This window comes from Megalobrama amblycephala, linkage group LG11 (genome assembly GCF_018812025.1).
Source record: "Megalobrama amblycephala isolate DHTTF-2021 linkage group LG11, ASM1881202v1, whole genome shotgun sequence".
Taxonomy (NCBI): domain Eukaryota; kingdom Metazoa; phylum Chordata; class Actinopteri; order Cypriniformes; family Xenocyprididae; genus Megalobrama; species Megalobrama amblycephala.
Genome location: NC_063054.1, coordinates 13,750,349 through 13,765,380, shown reverse-complemented (window position 1 = coordinate 13,765,380; position 15,032 = coordinate 13,750,349). Strand labels below are relative to the sequence as shown.

Below are 15,032 nucleotides of genomic sequence, written 5' to 3'. Positions count from 1 at the left end.
ATGCCACACTTTTTCACACTCTCTAGCCTAATCACACTTTAAAGCAACTTTAACATTAGCACCCAAGCATGTTATTGGGTGATAGCAATTGGATTGACTAGAGACAATGGACAACATGCACTTGATATGCCTTTATTGAGTGGTCCTTACTGCAGAAAATTATTGTTGCTAGGGTGCTTTATTATATGTAAAGTAACATTAACACTGTCAAGTGTACCAAAGATACACAGACCTTTTAAATGTTTTTCATGACTTTTCCACTTATTTGTGATTACTGGATTACAGGATTTTTCTATAACTATAACACATTTAAAGGTGCTAAAGAGGATGTTTTGTTTTATACATTTTTGCAATATTACCTGAAACTGTCTTTACTAACTGATAAAAGACTATTTATTCGGTGCACTGAAAGGAATAATATTAATATACATCATCTGTGCACGAGGTAGGGCTTTAAAAACATCAGCCAACATTGGCCTTCTGGCTTGTCAATCACTGCCATGACGTCCCTTGTGTCACCTGATGGAGTTTGGGTTCCTTGCCGCTGTTGCCTTTGGCTTGCTTAGTTGGGGACACTTGACATTTGACTTGACATTTGATATTCAAAAGTATTCTTGACATTTATTCAACAGTGCTTCTGATCTGCCTGCATTGACACTATTATTTAAGAGCTGCTGTGCAGCCAAATTATGTACCAATTATCAATGTAAAGCTGCTTTGACACAATCTGCATTGTAAAAAACGCTATATAAATAAAGGTGACTTGACTTGACGTGCGCGGCTGCGCACTCCTGTAACTTTCCACACTCTGCAGGCGCCGCATGCAATGTTTTTGTCAGGAGACAGGAGTAACAACTGCAGATTATGAGTGACCTGCGGTGAGTCCGACATAATGAATCCACTAACACGACATAGCGAATGCCGGTGGTAAACACTCGTGTTCCAATACTCGTGCACGAGTTTTGGGAGGCGTCATACGAAATGAGCTGTGAAGGAGGGGGGTTGTTCTTACGCATGCGCTCATTTCAAAAACTCACTGGTTTCTCAGTCGACGAAAAGATCCTCTTTAGCACCTTTAATAGATATTTTGCTCCCAAAGAGTAGGCCTAATTTCTTTTTTGATTAAATATTTCAGAGCTGGCATATGTATAAAGATTTGACTGACTATAAAATGTACTTTTTTAGATGAATAAATTATTAGTATTATATTTAGGCAATAATGTACAATAGTAGAGCTGCTTCACTTGAATTTGTTTCATAATTGATTAATTGTACAAAATTAATGCTGTTATTTTCCTGTTTATTAATGAGCAGCATCTTTTTTGTATAAATAAAAACTATATAAAAAAATGTGACTTGACAATATCGCAAGAATGGAAATATTTACAATTGTGGGTGTGATAATGCTTTTATATAACAGTTAAATAAAAAAAGAAGTTAATTCTGAATAACTTACACAATAGAGTACCTCAGTTAGCATTGTAGGACTTCCGGTTCCATCGCACTAAAGTCTATGGGTTTTTTGAATGGGTTTTTGCTAAATCACCTGAAATAAGGTCTGTGGTTAATAAAGACTCTAAATATTTTCACGTTTTGATCTATGACATAAAACACACCAGTTATAACCTGCTTGTGATTTTTTAAACCTTTATTGTGTCTTACAAACTGCGCTTGCTAACAAAGTGCTAAAAGGGACTAGACGTCATCATGACAAACAGCACATTTGGACAGCATTTCTCATGAAAAAGTGGATAAGTATTCTTAAGGGAACCCGTGCGCTGCTAACTTCCGGGTTGGCCTACAAAAACACGTCATCCCTGAGGTAATCTATATTGCCACAATTACTTTGTCTATATTTGCTCCCCACCGAAAACAGTTAAAAGGCAGAATCAACTGTGTTTCCTAGCAACACACACAGTGGTGTTTTAGCAGCCACAGAGCGAATGCACAGAGCAACATTATAACAAAACTTTCAACACACTGAAATGTTTTTTTTTTTTTTTTTTCGGTTGTTTTGACCAAGTAAAACATGCTGCGTTACCCCGAATTTTACTTCGTAAGATAAAATGACCTGTATGAGTAGCAATTCAGCACTCACGGCTGTTTCATTAGAATGAAATAAAATAATGTGAATTTAAGTGATCAAACATAACTGTAACAAAGTTCAAGTTCAGGGACGAAGAAGGTGGACGTTACTGATTTAAACGTAACGTTAAACATAAAATATGCATAAACAGCAAAGCAAAAGGAGTGGAGCGGCTGACTGCAGCATATACAGTAAGCATAATAAAAACAGCAAAGTAAAATCTCCCTCTGCTTCTTAAAGCAGGGTGATAAAACTTTATATACATTAGCTCACCCATGAACATAATTTCTGCCTGAGTCCCGTCATATTGTTTTGCATCAGCTTGGAGGTGAAGACGACAACTCCCATGATTCCATGCTCATTCACGGCATCATCAAGCTACGCCTCATCAAGCGACCTCTAGTGGTGAAACTTACATACTGATCCTTTAAAATGTAACTTTGCCATTTTCAACCCACTTTGTATTGTTACAGTGTATTGTTAAATGAACAATGTTTACTCATTCTCTGTTACCTGGAAGGAGAAATTCATGTTTATTTGCCAGCAAAATTACAGAGGGTTATTAACAATACAGTTTGATAGAGTAGGTTAATCACTGAAAATTGTATAGTATATGTCTACTCTTTAAACAGCATTATGGAAAAAATGGAACACTATGGCAACAGCTTTCTTACCTGTACAAAACAGAGTTTTGCTTCAGGGGTTGTGTGTAACGGTTTTTCAGTTTTTCATGGCCAGCCAGTTTAAAATATCGATTACAAACACTTTTTTTAAGATTGTCCATCGCTGCATTCTCTTCGTATTTACGTTTCTTTGCAGCCTTTAGCCACTGCCTACAATGCGCTGGATCCTTCACTGGAAACCGAAAGCTAAAAGTTTACTCTTTGAATTCTTGCACCCAGGAACAATACAAGTTGACAGTCGACTAAAAGTTTGCTAAAAAGATTTGCTAATAAAGTAAGGCTTTATTTGACTCTGGTAAGCATATCCATAGCAAACTGGTGGGAGTGGCCTTGGATGACAATGTCTAGTGCATTATGGGTGCTGAATTTTTTTCTACCTACTTGGCAAAAGGGAATACAACTGTAGAAAAATAGAAAAAATGATTCACAGGCAGCACACAGCACCAGCCTTCAATGGGCACATGTGTCACAAGCTGGGGCCAAAACTTCCATCTTTTTTTTGTAGATGATTGCTGACAAAATATATAACTGCTTTATGTCCTGCAGCTATTTTGTTATTTGAGACCATTATCCAACAGCTTATGTCCATCTGCCTGGTTTTGTTACAAGGGCCGTATTGATAGAAAAGCTAAATATGCTGGAAAATCTTCCTGTGTATATTGAACAAAGGATTAGAAAGCCACGTTGCTGTGGGATGCACAGCTATCCATGACTTCAAAACCAATTTCATTAACATTCCAATGCATCATTTATAGCGTCTATTTTACACAAACATCAATACAAAGTCATCACCCACACACCTCAGGTTAGAAACTCTCCAGTCGGCTTTATTGCTACTCGGATGAAATGTGCATATGCAATGCAGACCTCCCAGGCACATATGAGAAATTAAATTGATGAATAACCAGAATGCAACTTCTAGAGAATGACCGATGCTGATACTGAAAAGCATGTTTAATAATGGAGTTAACACTAGATGCACTAAAACTGAGCCAGGCTAATACCATGCATGCAATATGGTTTATTCAATGCAAAACCAAGTTGATAAAAATGCTATTATATAGTAGAAATGGAGAGCGAATATGTATAATAGAATAAAAAAAGGTCTGTGCTGGTGACAGAATATAATGTGACACCAAACTCATGCCTTGAGCAAAGTAAATGCAGAAATGCACGTTTCTTATTAGTTAGCATGCTTGTGCAATGTTGACTGAATGAAAATAATAATAAAAGAAAAACAGATTAAATTTAATTATGAATAAGATAACCTTGCGCCTGCAATTGTCCTTCATATTAGTTTCCTATCTCATATTTGCAGCCATGGCTTACTCTGCTGTTTCAATTGTGAACTTGCAATCCGTCATAACTTTGCAATTATTTTATTCACAACACTGTTTAGAATTTGTTATTAGCAGTGTACTGAAGTGCTGAAATTACAATCTACACACAATCAGATTTATTTATGAAAATGATGCATAAGTTGCTTTACTTTGGATTGAGAATGTACACGATATGAGCACAACTAATTGTTTTGGAATACTTTTTACATGCTCTAAAAACATCTATTTTTGAATATCCACACTCTAACTGTAAGCCTAAACTGATTTAATCTGGTTTGAACAATCTATGATGACCAGGGTGGGTGATCAGTTAAACCAGCAAACATTCACAATTTCACTCACTGAACCTGCCTTACTTTTGACTGCATGACTAATTCTTGTGTCCATCCTCTTTGAATTTAAACTCTATCAGGTTTTTAAACTCACTTTGAGGATCCTCAGGAGTATGTGTTAACCTTGACTCTGATCTGTGCTCTACATCCATAGTCCTTTTGATGCCAATAAATCAAGGTTCAAAGCTGGTCACTATGTATGTATGAGTCAGTCAATACACTGTAAGATCCTCTTTGAAGAGATATATTAAGGGTGGTCATGTGATCATCGCAAATAAGAATGCACTTCTTAAATTGTTTACATTACCATACTCACGAAAACATTAGCATTTTAGTGCATTACATAAAGCATTATGCACTTGATTTATACTAAAACTGGCTGCATCATGCATCAATGCCTACAGTACCAGTAAAACATGACTTGCATGCAAGGTCACCAGGCTATCGCAGTAGAGAACTGAGGTGAATGCAATAAAGTGGGTTAGAAGCAAGCTTCTTCATAGTGTATTATTTTTATGTGCAGTTTAAGTTTCTGTAAAGAGAGCACAGAAAGGCCTGTTTCTACCTGGTATTAAGATGTTGTCCCCTTGGAATTACAAGGTTTTATCTGCATTCTGATCAGTTCTGAGACATTGAGATTCAAAGATTTCGTATTCCATTGGACTTTGTAGATATAACCTTTTTGTTTCCTAAATAAAAAGTCCCTAAATGTACTCAACATTACCAAAAACATCACATAATGTAAATAAGTTGTCACAGAATAAGAATATGTGAATAACTCAATTTTGACAAAAATGTCAGATAGAACCTTGTAATTCCAAGGGGGACAATTTGTTTTGATCGATCGGATCACAAGTGGATGAGGGAGACATACCCATTTACACCTGGTGTTTTAATCTGCCTCTTTTTTTTGTTCCACTTTCAAACGCTTCTGTCCTGATTTCTTCAAGGGGAGGATCTATGGGTGGGTAAATGTATGTTTTTTTTTTCTTTTCAGATCTTTCAATCTAATAGATAAAATAAGCTTCTGTAATTTACATGAACACTACTGCAGATGACGGAAAAACAGCCACAAGACCAGGCCAAACACAGTGAGTGGGTGTTAGAAATCAGGACTGGTGAGAGAACATTGTGCTTGGTATGTTTTTCGTCTTCAAACCAAACTTGGGTCTTCAGCCAACAAAGTTTAAATCTCAACTGGCTAGTGCGCTTTCCATAATGTTTACGCGTTAGGTCAGTAGGCGGAGATTAGGCGGTCTTTAGTGACACATTCAGCCACATGAGCATTTCCACTATGAAAGCAATCGGGTCAAATCCAAATTTGACTACCTCTGGAAGTGGTCAAAAGTCGACAAGCTCAAAATGTATTACACCCCGTTTACACCTGTATTTAGTGTTGTCCACTCGTGATCCGATTGACAAAAACACATCTTAATACCAGGTGGAAACAGAGAGTAGGGTACCACAGGGCTAAAGGCGCCGCGGGGCAAAAAGGCACCTTTGATTTTATTTTTTCTCTAAACCACTAGATGGCACAAAAACTTGCCGCAGCACTTTCCTAAACATCCGTTTTTAAAAATGCACATGTAAATTTGTCTGATCCTTGACGCGATCGCGGGTAGCAACGCAAAGTTGATTCAGAGGTAGTTTGATCTAATATTTGATGTTTTTTAAAATGTTGTTGATTTAAGTAGCAAATAAGAATCCATTAAATTAAATGATTTTCAATTTTGTTCAAGGTAATTCAAGCAACAGTTTTTCAATAACGGAAGAATATGTAAAAGTATGGTATTTGGGGTAAAAAGTGCCCCTGCTGTTGGGGCAAAAGGCACAATAATTAACATGTTAATGAGCTGGCTGACTTTTCCATTTCTTGATACACTGTTAAAAATTGCTGTAGTTTTTACAGTAAATATTTACAGTAGACGACTGTTTTTTTTTTTTACAGCATAACTGTATTTTTGCCACGTGGGAGCATGCGAGCATGCATAATTGCTGTGAATTTTAGAGGTCCAATAAGATACTGTGTTTTTTTTTTGTTTTTTTTAAGGTAGATCACTGTTATTGAATGTTCCTATGACTTCTGCAGTAATGCTTTTTTAAGAAGAAGAAAAAAACAGTTGCAAAAGTTTTCGTCATCTTCAGTGGACATCTTGGGAGTTGGGACTTTCCATTGCTTGGTTTTTATGTTTATTTATATTTGTATAAATTAATGTAATTTAACTGTGCCTACCTTTAATTTAACTAAATATAAATTATAAAAGCAAACAACTTGATCCATATTCCATTCCAGTTGGTGGCGATAATGCACCAATAAGCTAGGTTGCCAACCGCCAATAAACAACCAAAAAAGAAGTTGGGACTTTCCACGCGCTTTCGTCATCATCACCAGCACTCAATTTTCGCGCTCACCTCGTGCTCTACGGTTACCGGAGGAGGAGGAGGACGATCTCTAATGAGAGCGAGTTCAGGTGTGTTACATCTACAATATGGAATCCTTTTACATCCACATTGCAAAATGTATAATCTAGATTATTTGTCCAATTTTATGATGAGTATGATGCTTGATGAGTCGTCACAGATTAACGATTAGCTATCTATATTTTCTTCACCATTAAAGTGTGGCCGGGCTGTCATTTTACTATAAAATTTTTGATAACTGCTCGGTATATAAAATCTTTTACATTGTTGTTGGTAGTAGACATGTAAGCTTTTAAACGTTTTAAGCTTTTAACTTGATTGTGTAGGTTTTATGCAGTTAAATACACTCTAAAAAATGCTGGGTTAAAAACAACCCAAGTTGGGTTGAAAATGGACAAACCCAGCGATTGGGTTGTTTTGACCCAGCGGTTGGGTAGTTTCATTTAACCCAAAAATTGTTAAACAATTACTGTATTTCTTGCTTAAAATGAACCCATAATATGTTGGAAATTAATATTTATTAATATGTTTAATAAACAAACATTTGAATAATACTTAAACAATAAACATTTATTAAATTGCTTATTAATAAATGCTCATCTTTTGATTATTATTGTTGCCTCTAGTAATTATGTGTCTGATTTTTAACTTCCAACCTATTTTGGGTTCATTTTAAGCCTGCCATACAGTAATTTTAAACAATTTTTGGGTTAAATAAAACTACCCAGCACGTTGGGCAAACATTTAACCCAGCCGCTGGGTTTGTCCATTTTCAACCCAACTTGGGTTGTTTTTAACCCAGCATTTTTTAGAGTGTAGTGTTTAACTTGACTAACGTTAGTTTGCAGTGCACATGCTTTATTGCTGTGCATTTATTAGCTTGTGAAGTCTATATTTTTTTAAAGTTGAAAATGTTTATCTGTCACTTTTGTAATAATGAGAGCAGTACAATCCTGAGTTTTGTGCTGCATGAGAAATTGCATAGAAATGTGCCTAAATCAGGTTTTAGATGTGCTGTACCTGATTGCCCACATATTTTCACTAAGTTTTCTTCATTGAAGTCCCACATATACAGAAATCACAGGGAACATCACCAGTCTGCTGCTAAAGAGCATCAGGCACAGATGTGTGATAAAACATTTAAATGCCATGTAGACTTTTGTGAAGTTCAATGTGGGACCCTAACACAGCTTTTGTCTCATTTAAAGAGCCATATTCAGTCAGGTCTGGAGATCCGGTGCCCATTTGGTTGCAACAGGACATTTAAGGTGAGATCTACATTTGCATCACATGTATCACGGACACATAAAAACGGCAGTGATGTCTAGCTCTCATTTAAGTATATGCGTGAGACATCACTACCGTTGTCAGAGCGCGATCAGACCTCACTAAGTGATTGCTGAATGCAGCTGGACATAGTGGTGTATTAGAGGTAAAAAATTATATAAATACTGTTCGGTTTCTCACACAAACCGATCGTTTTGTGTCTTGGGACATTAATGTGCCGTCACGAGCCGCAGGGTTTAATTTGGATTTGTCTGAGCGTGTTTATTGACTCTCTTAAATTGTGTGACCATTTACTCCCATTATTTGACTGACAGATGGCAACGGTTGGAGTTAAAAATCATCATTCGTGTTCAACTGAAGAAACAAAGTCACCTACATCTTGGATGCCCTGGGGGTAAGCAGATAAACATCAAATTTTCATTTTTGGGTGAACTATCCCTTTAACAAAAATCCTTATTCGTAACATTAGTCTTCATTATAAGTCCCATAGTGTATAGTGTCTGTCTAAAAATTAAAAATTACATCATGATTTACTCACCCACAAGCCATCCCAGGTGTATATGACTTTTTTCTTTCAGACAAATACAATCAGTTGTTTTAAAGAATGTCCTGGCTCTTCCAAGTTTTAAAATGGCAGTGAATGGATGATGAGATTTTAAAGCTCTAAAAAGTGCATCATCCATCATAAAAGTAATCCAGTAAAAAGTAATTCCAGGGGGTAAATAAAGACCCTCTGAAGTTGACTCCCTACATGATGTATGACGTAGGAGTAGTGTAAGCTTTAACGCCTCTCGTAACAAATAGGGCTGTGTAACAAACTCAAGGTCTTCCCTTATATCAAAATCCTCAGAAATTTGTCTTTAAAAATTCTAGTTTTAGACTTCTAATTTGAGTTTTTTTGTTATTTTTTGCTCTATCCTCTGCGCTTCCATGTTCTTCGTTACGTCAGGTCGGAGTTCACTCTTTCACCATAAATATGCTGAAAAGTAGATATTTTAATTTATATGGTTTTAAATATGGATATTTTTCTTAAACAAATGCATCGCTTTACTTCAGAAGGCCTGAGCAATGTGGAGTACTTTTATGATCGATGGATGCACTTTTTGGGCTTCAAAATCTTGCCTGTCATTCATTACCATAATAAAGCTGAGAAGAGCTAGGACTTTTTATTTATTTATTTTTTTTATGTAACTCTGATTGTATTTGTCTGAAAGAAGAAAGTAATTTACTCCTAGGATAGCGTGATGGTAATCATGGTAATTTTCACTTCATTTAATTCTTTTCAGACTATCCCTTTAACATGAGCTATACAACAATTATTAATCTATGCCCTGCCATATTCTTATTTTATTTTTTATAGGTGAATCCATGACCCCAAGCAAGTGGATGTTGTCCGTCGAGAGGGAAGTTGTCCTGGGCCCATTTTCAGAGGCATTTGTTGAGGGTCTGGCAGCATTGTTTGCGACCTATTACAACTTGAATCTTGCTTATCAGGATGATGCTGCATGCACGCTGGATTTTATTCAGAGGTATTTCAGAGCATAAAATCTTACTCAATATTTATTGTTACTTTCACTTTTTTTATTTTTTTTATTTTAGGTTTTCAATTTAGGATAGTTTATCAGAATTAGATATTTTATGGAAAAGTTTTCAAATGAACAACAAAAAATTGCTAACCACATACTGAATAGAGAATTATTTTATTCACTGCATGTTACTAAAAATTGCAAGGTGCATCTGGATTAAAAACTAGACGAGCACAAGCAGATGCTTCAAGTTGCTTTTGAAGCAGTAGAATGCCAAGAGTAGAATGCCAAGAGTATAGCAGTTAAGTATAGCACAACTGTAGCAAATAATCTATTATAAATATGCAAATAATTCAAATACTACAAACAATGCAAAAACCATATAAAAATAAAATAAATTATTATAATGACTAAAATAACAATGAAAGATAATTAAAAAGAATAACAATTCTATAATTTCCCATGTTGTCCCAACTTTTTTAGAGTGTGTTGCAGCCATCAATATCTAAACTTGTTTATTTATTAAATACAAACAAGTTGGTCAGTGAAAATTTTGGAAATATTTTCTTTGTACTTTTTTTTTTTTTTTTTTTTTTTCCAGTTAAAGTTGAAAGAGTATTGACATCACAGATTCTTGATTTTATTGCATTTTACAAAATGTGGTTGCACTTCCAATACAGTACAACTACCTTATCTTAAATCTCTTAAGGAGATCATTTAACAGCTGTATAATCACTGCAGTCTTCCTGTAGACAATGCACTAGATGCAGTGGATTGCAGTGTGCAATGATTTACATGTTCTATAGCCAAATTTTTAGAAATGCGATTTTAAATCTGTATAATAATATAATCTGTACATTTTATTTATTGTAAACATTGAAGGCTAAATATTTTTACATTAATTTCTGATAAAATTAAATATGACCCTAACTCTTCATTGAAATTAAATGTAATTTGAATTGTCTGATTAATTTTGTATTTTATTTTTAAGTCTATAATGTTTTTGATAATTAGATGGTGTGTGTGTTTTTTTTTTTTTTTTTTTTTTTCCACAGAGGACTTGTGGGCATCAACCCGGAAACTGGATCAAAAGTTGCTGCTGGAAAGCGAGACAAGAAAATGCATGGAATGAACCCACATGTATGCACACTGTTACATAAACTAATGGACTTTAAATGGCTTGTCATTTAAAGTATTCCAACAGAATTGATACCAGAGACTGACCCGATTTCCAAGTTCATATTCTTGCCTTTAAGGTAGGCACAGTTCAGACCATGTCTTTAGTTTATGACTTTAGAACACTTTAGGAATGTGTGCACTGCATAGTTAATATTTAAAGGCATAGTTCACCCAAAAATGAAAATTTGATGTTTATCTGCTGACCCCCAGGGCATCCAAGATGTAGGTGACTTTGTTTCTTCAGTTGAACGCAAATGATGATTTTTAACTGCAACCGCTGCCGTCTGTCAGTCAGATAATAGGAGTAATTGGGAACTTGAACAATAAGAGTCGAAAAAACTTCCATAGACAAATCCAAATTAAACCCTGCGGCTCGTGGCGGCACATTGATGTCCTAAGACACGAAACTCCGTTCAGCTTCCGGTTACTGAGGTCTGATCGCACTCTGACAACGGAAGTGATGTCTCGCGCTCATTGAAGTATATGGGCGAGACATCACTTCCGTCATCAGAACGCGTTTTTTGACCTCACTAACGAAGCTGAACGAAGTTGGACATAGTGGTGTATTAGAGGTAAAAAAAATTATATAAATAATGTTCGGTTTCTCGCACAAACCGATCGTTTCGTGTCTTAGGACATCAATGTGTCGTCACGAGCCACAGGGTTTAATTTGGATTTGTCTAAGCAAGTTTTATTTACTGTTATAGTTGAAGTTCCCATCCACTGCTATTATTTGACTGACAGACGGCAGCGGTTGCAGTTAAAAACCATAATTTGCGTTCGACTGAAGAAACAAAGTCACCTACATCTTGGATGCCCTGGGGGTCAGCAGATAAACATCAAATTTTCATTTTTGGGTGAACTATCCCTTTAAGTGCTGCTGTTCTCCGAGGTTTTTTCCAAGGCTAAAGCCTTACATGTAATGTGCAATCTCCTTTTTTTTTTTTTTTTTTCCCCTTTGTTTCTCCAGATACATTTTTTGAAATCTGGTTGTGTTAAATAGCCATTACAATAAATTTGTTATGTTACTGAACCTGTTATTGTGAGTTTTATTTGACAAAAATGCTTTAACTTACAGCAAACAAATAGTGAATTGAATTCCACATCAAATGCTCTAATTTACTGTAAAATTGTATAGCAGTACATGTAAGTTCATTGTTGCTCTTGTAATTTCACTTGCATTCATAATTATTTCAACTTTAATTTTAGTTACAGCTGTAAGAAATGTACAGCGTATATACAGTGTGCTGTGTTTTTTTTACAGTACAATTGTAGTTAATGATTTACAGTACTCTTGGAAATTTTACAGTATTGCTGGCAACCAAAATTGCCAGTAAGTTACTGTAAATTTTACAGTACATTTGTAGTTAATGATTTACAGTACTCTTGGAAATTTTACAGTCTTACTGGCAACCAAAGTTGCCAGTAAGTTACTGTAAATTTTACAGTCAATTTTTTACAGTGTATGACATGGTTAGATTCACATAGCAAATATCATATATCAAATTGGGTATCCATCTTAGAGATAATACCCATATTTATAATGAAACAATCATATTTTAAAATATATTAATCATATCATAATAAAATATCATTTATTGTTACTACTGTAAATCTATATTAAATAGGCTATTATGGGATCTCCTTCAATGCTTTCAGAATCTTTACTTTTTAAAATAATTTTGTTTCTGTATTTCTGTATTTTTAAAATCTTTTTTATATTTTATATATAAAAATATATCACATAGGCCTATTTTAATGACAGTATATTTACTGAACAAAAATTAATTCTTTTATTTATCAAAATAAACAGAAAATAGTACAAACTTTGCTAAAGTTATTCTTTTGAACAAGTATTAACCTAGTCATTATTAAAAACATATTATTTTATCTAAAGTATTTGTATGAATACTGTGTGCCTTTTACACAGGGCACAGGGCCACACATGGGGTAAAGGCACACCCTTCACCACCTCATACATTTATAAGATTTTTAAACAAAATTAACCACTTTATGATTTATGATTTTTTTTCACACAAAATATGTTGCTCCATCAATGTCCAATACAAACATAAATATTTTCCCTGCAATCATACTTTGAGAGTTTTTAAAGGCACAATTTTTCATAAGGTGTGCCTTTAGCCCTGTTGTACCTTTACATAATTTGGGATGTGAATTTACTAAACTGCAGTCAGGGGGCCATAGTTTGGAATTATTCTCTTTAGCGGAGCAAAAAAGTTAAAGTGCAATGTTCTGTCGATCATGTTACAGTAAGTTATTCAAAGTTAACTTCTTGTTTATTGTACTGTTGTACAACATCACACTCACAATCATTCTGCTGGTCTGAATATGGATGGTGTGATATTAATATTTAACTTGGCCTTGGTTTGACTGTTTGGTTTTCGTCCAAGATGTATTTACTTAAGTTAATGAAACATTCGTTCCTCAAGAGATCAGAATATAAAGTGTGACTGAAGACACGCATGCCGCAGAATCTTACCTGACACTTTAGTCTGTATTATTGACATTAAAAAGCTTGTCTTGGATTGATATTTAGAAAATGACCACCACAGGCTCTCTACTCAGCTCAAGCTATTTATTACATATGGCTGTCAGTAAGACTTGGTGGAATTGGCTGGCATGCGGAGGAAGGAATCATCCGCTAAAAGAGTAAAGTTGAGATTAAGTGATTGTAAATAATCTCATAAATCTTTTGATTTAAGGTAATAGAAAATAGGATGAGCTCCAATGGCTGTTTATCAGGCCAAGGCCACATGGCTTTTGGGTACTGTTCCCAATTTATGGCTTCTCAGTGTCAATATCACTGCAATGCCTTTTGTATAAAAGCAAACAGGAGCGGTCAGCAATATGCGTGTTTTAAAACTCATGTCTGTCGGTTGCCTCGCATAATTCATTTTAATTTCTGGGAGGGCACATGATTAGAAGTACTCCAATGGAAACAGCTTCCTGTCGACTTGTGGCCGATTGTGTGTTCTCTGTTTTGACAGGGTCCTGACATCGAAACTGCTGTGATTACAATTAGATGTAATTGAGATTTTTAAGTAGATGCGGAATGCAGCAGTATTGATTAGCATGTGTTTCATCTCGGGGCACATCACAGCAGTCAGCGAGACAGATGGTGGCGTGGACTGAATCCACACTGTGCAGTGAAGGATGTTAGAAACATTTCCCTGCTGAGGACACTTTGGCAAAGGTGAAATGTGAGCTGTCAGATACACAGATGACAGGAGGAAATGGAGTTCATGTAGGTACATTCAGAGACAGTAATCCTTACATTTTTTGACATGTTCTTTTCCCCTTACTTAAAATACTTTTCAGATTAACACATTTGTAAGATATTTATTTCCATTTGTGCACTAGGATTTCATTTTGTGAAGTGTTTTTTTGGTGAATTTCTTGGTGATTGTTGTCATGGCACACTATTTAACTATTTAAGCTTTTTTTCTTTTTTCATGGTTCTTGATGAACAATCTTCACAGCAATCACACAGTTATAAGTCGATTTCTAGTTCAATAAAAGGCTTTGGATGTGGTGGAGTTTGTTAACTAAAGGCTCTTAAACTTTCTCGGCACAATCTCACATCAAACAGGTACAGTAGTGGCCAAAAGTGAAGTCCAGCCTAGGAAAATTGAAAATCTTCACTCTTTATTTAAATATTACTAAAATTAATTAAAGATTTTGTAAGCATATTATGTAGCTGTGCTTGAAGTAAATTGTTTTATTTGTGATAATGCAATGAAAAATGACAAAATATGCCCGCATAATTGTTGGCCATGATGTCATACAAAGAAATTATGAACACATACAAAAACAAGACAGAACCAACAAAATATTAGTCACTGATTATGTTGTAGTCATTGTATGCATTTTCCTGTCTTTTCCTAGCTTTTTGTTTTTCTATGCATTTTCTTTTTTTGCATAATTTTGTCAGATAAATACCTTAAACAAGTCTAGTGTTTTGTTTTTTCAGATTAAATTTTTTAATATATATATGTTTTTGTGATTTTTAATTTTTGGTTTCATTTCCCTTCACCATGGATCTGCAGGCAGTAAGACCCAGAGATGGGCACTCGAGTTACAGACTCGGACTCGAGTCGCACTCGAGTCGCATTTTAACAGACTTCAGACTCGGACTCGGACTCGACCTGAAATGACTT

At 35.2% G+C, this 15,032-nt stretch overlaps 1 protein-coding gene and 1 long non-coding RNA gene across 2 annotated transcripts in view; one reads left to right on the top strand and one right to left on the bottom strand.

Annotated features, from left to right (window-relative positions):
* The window catches only part of si:ch211-142k18.1, a 76,705-nt gene that overhangs the window by 26,163 nt on the left and 35,510 nt on the right, over nt 1-15,032 (bottom strand). The window lies entirely within an intron of this gene.
* LOC125277754 lies at nt 6,760-11,097 on the top strand. Its single transcript, XR_007186979.1, has 5 exons — nt 6,760-6,912; nt 8,071-8,130; nt 8,464-8,543; nt 9,510-9,678; nt 10,731-11,097. It is a non-coding gene; the product is annotated as an uncharacterized LOC125277754 (long non-coding RNA).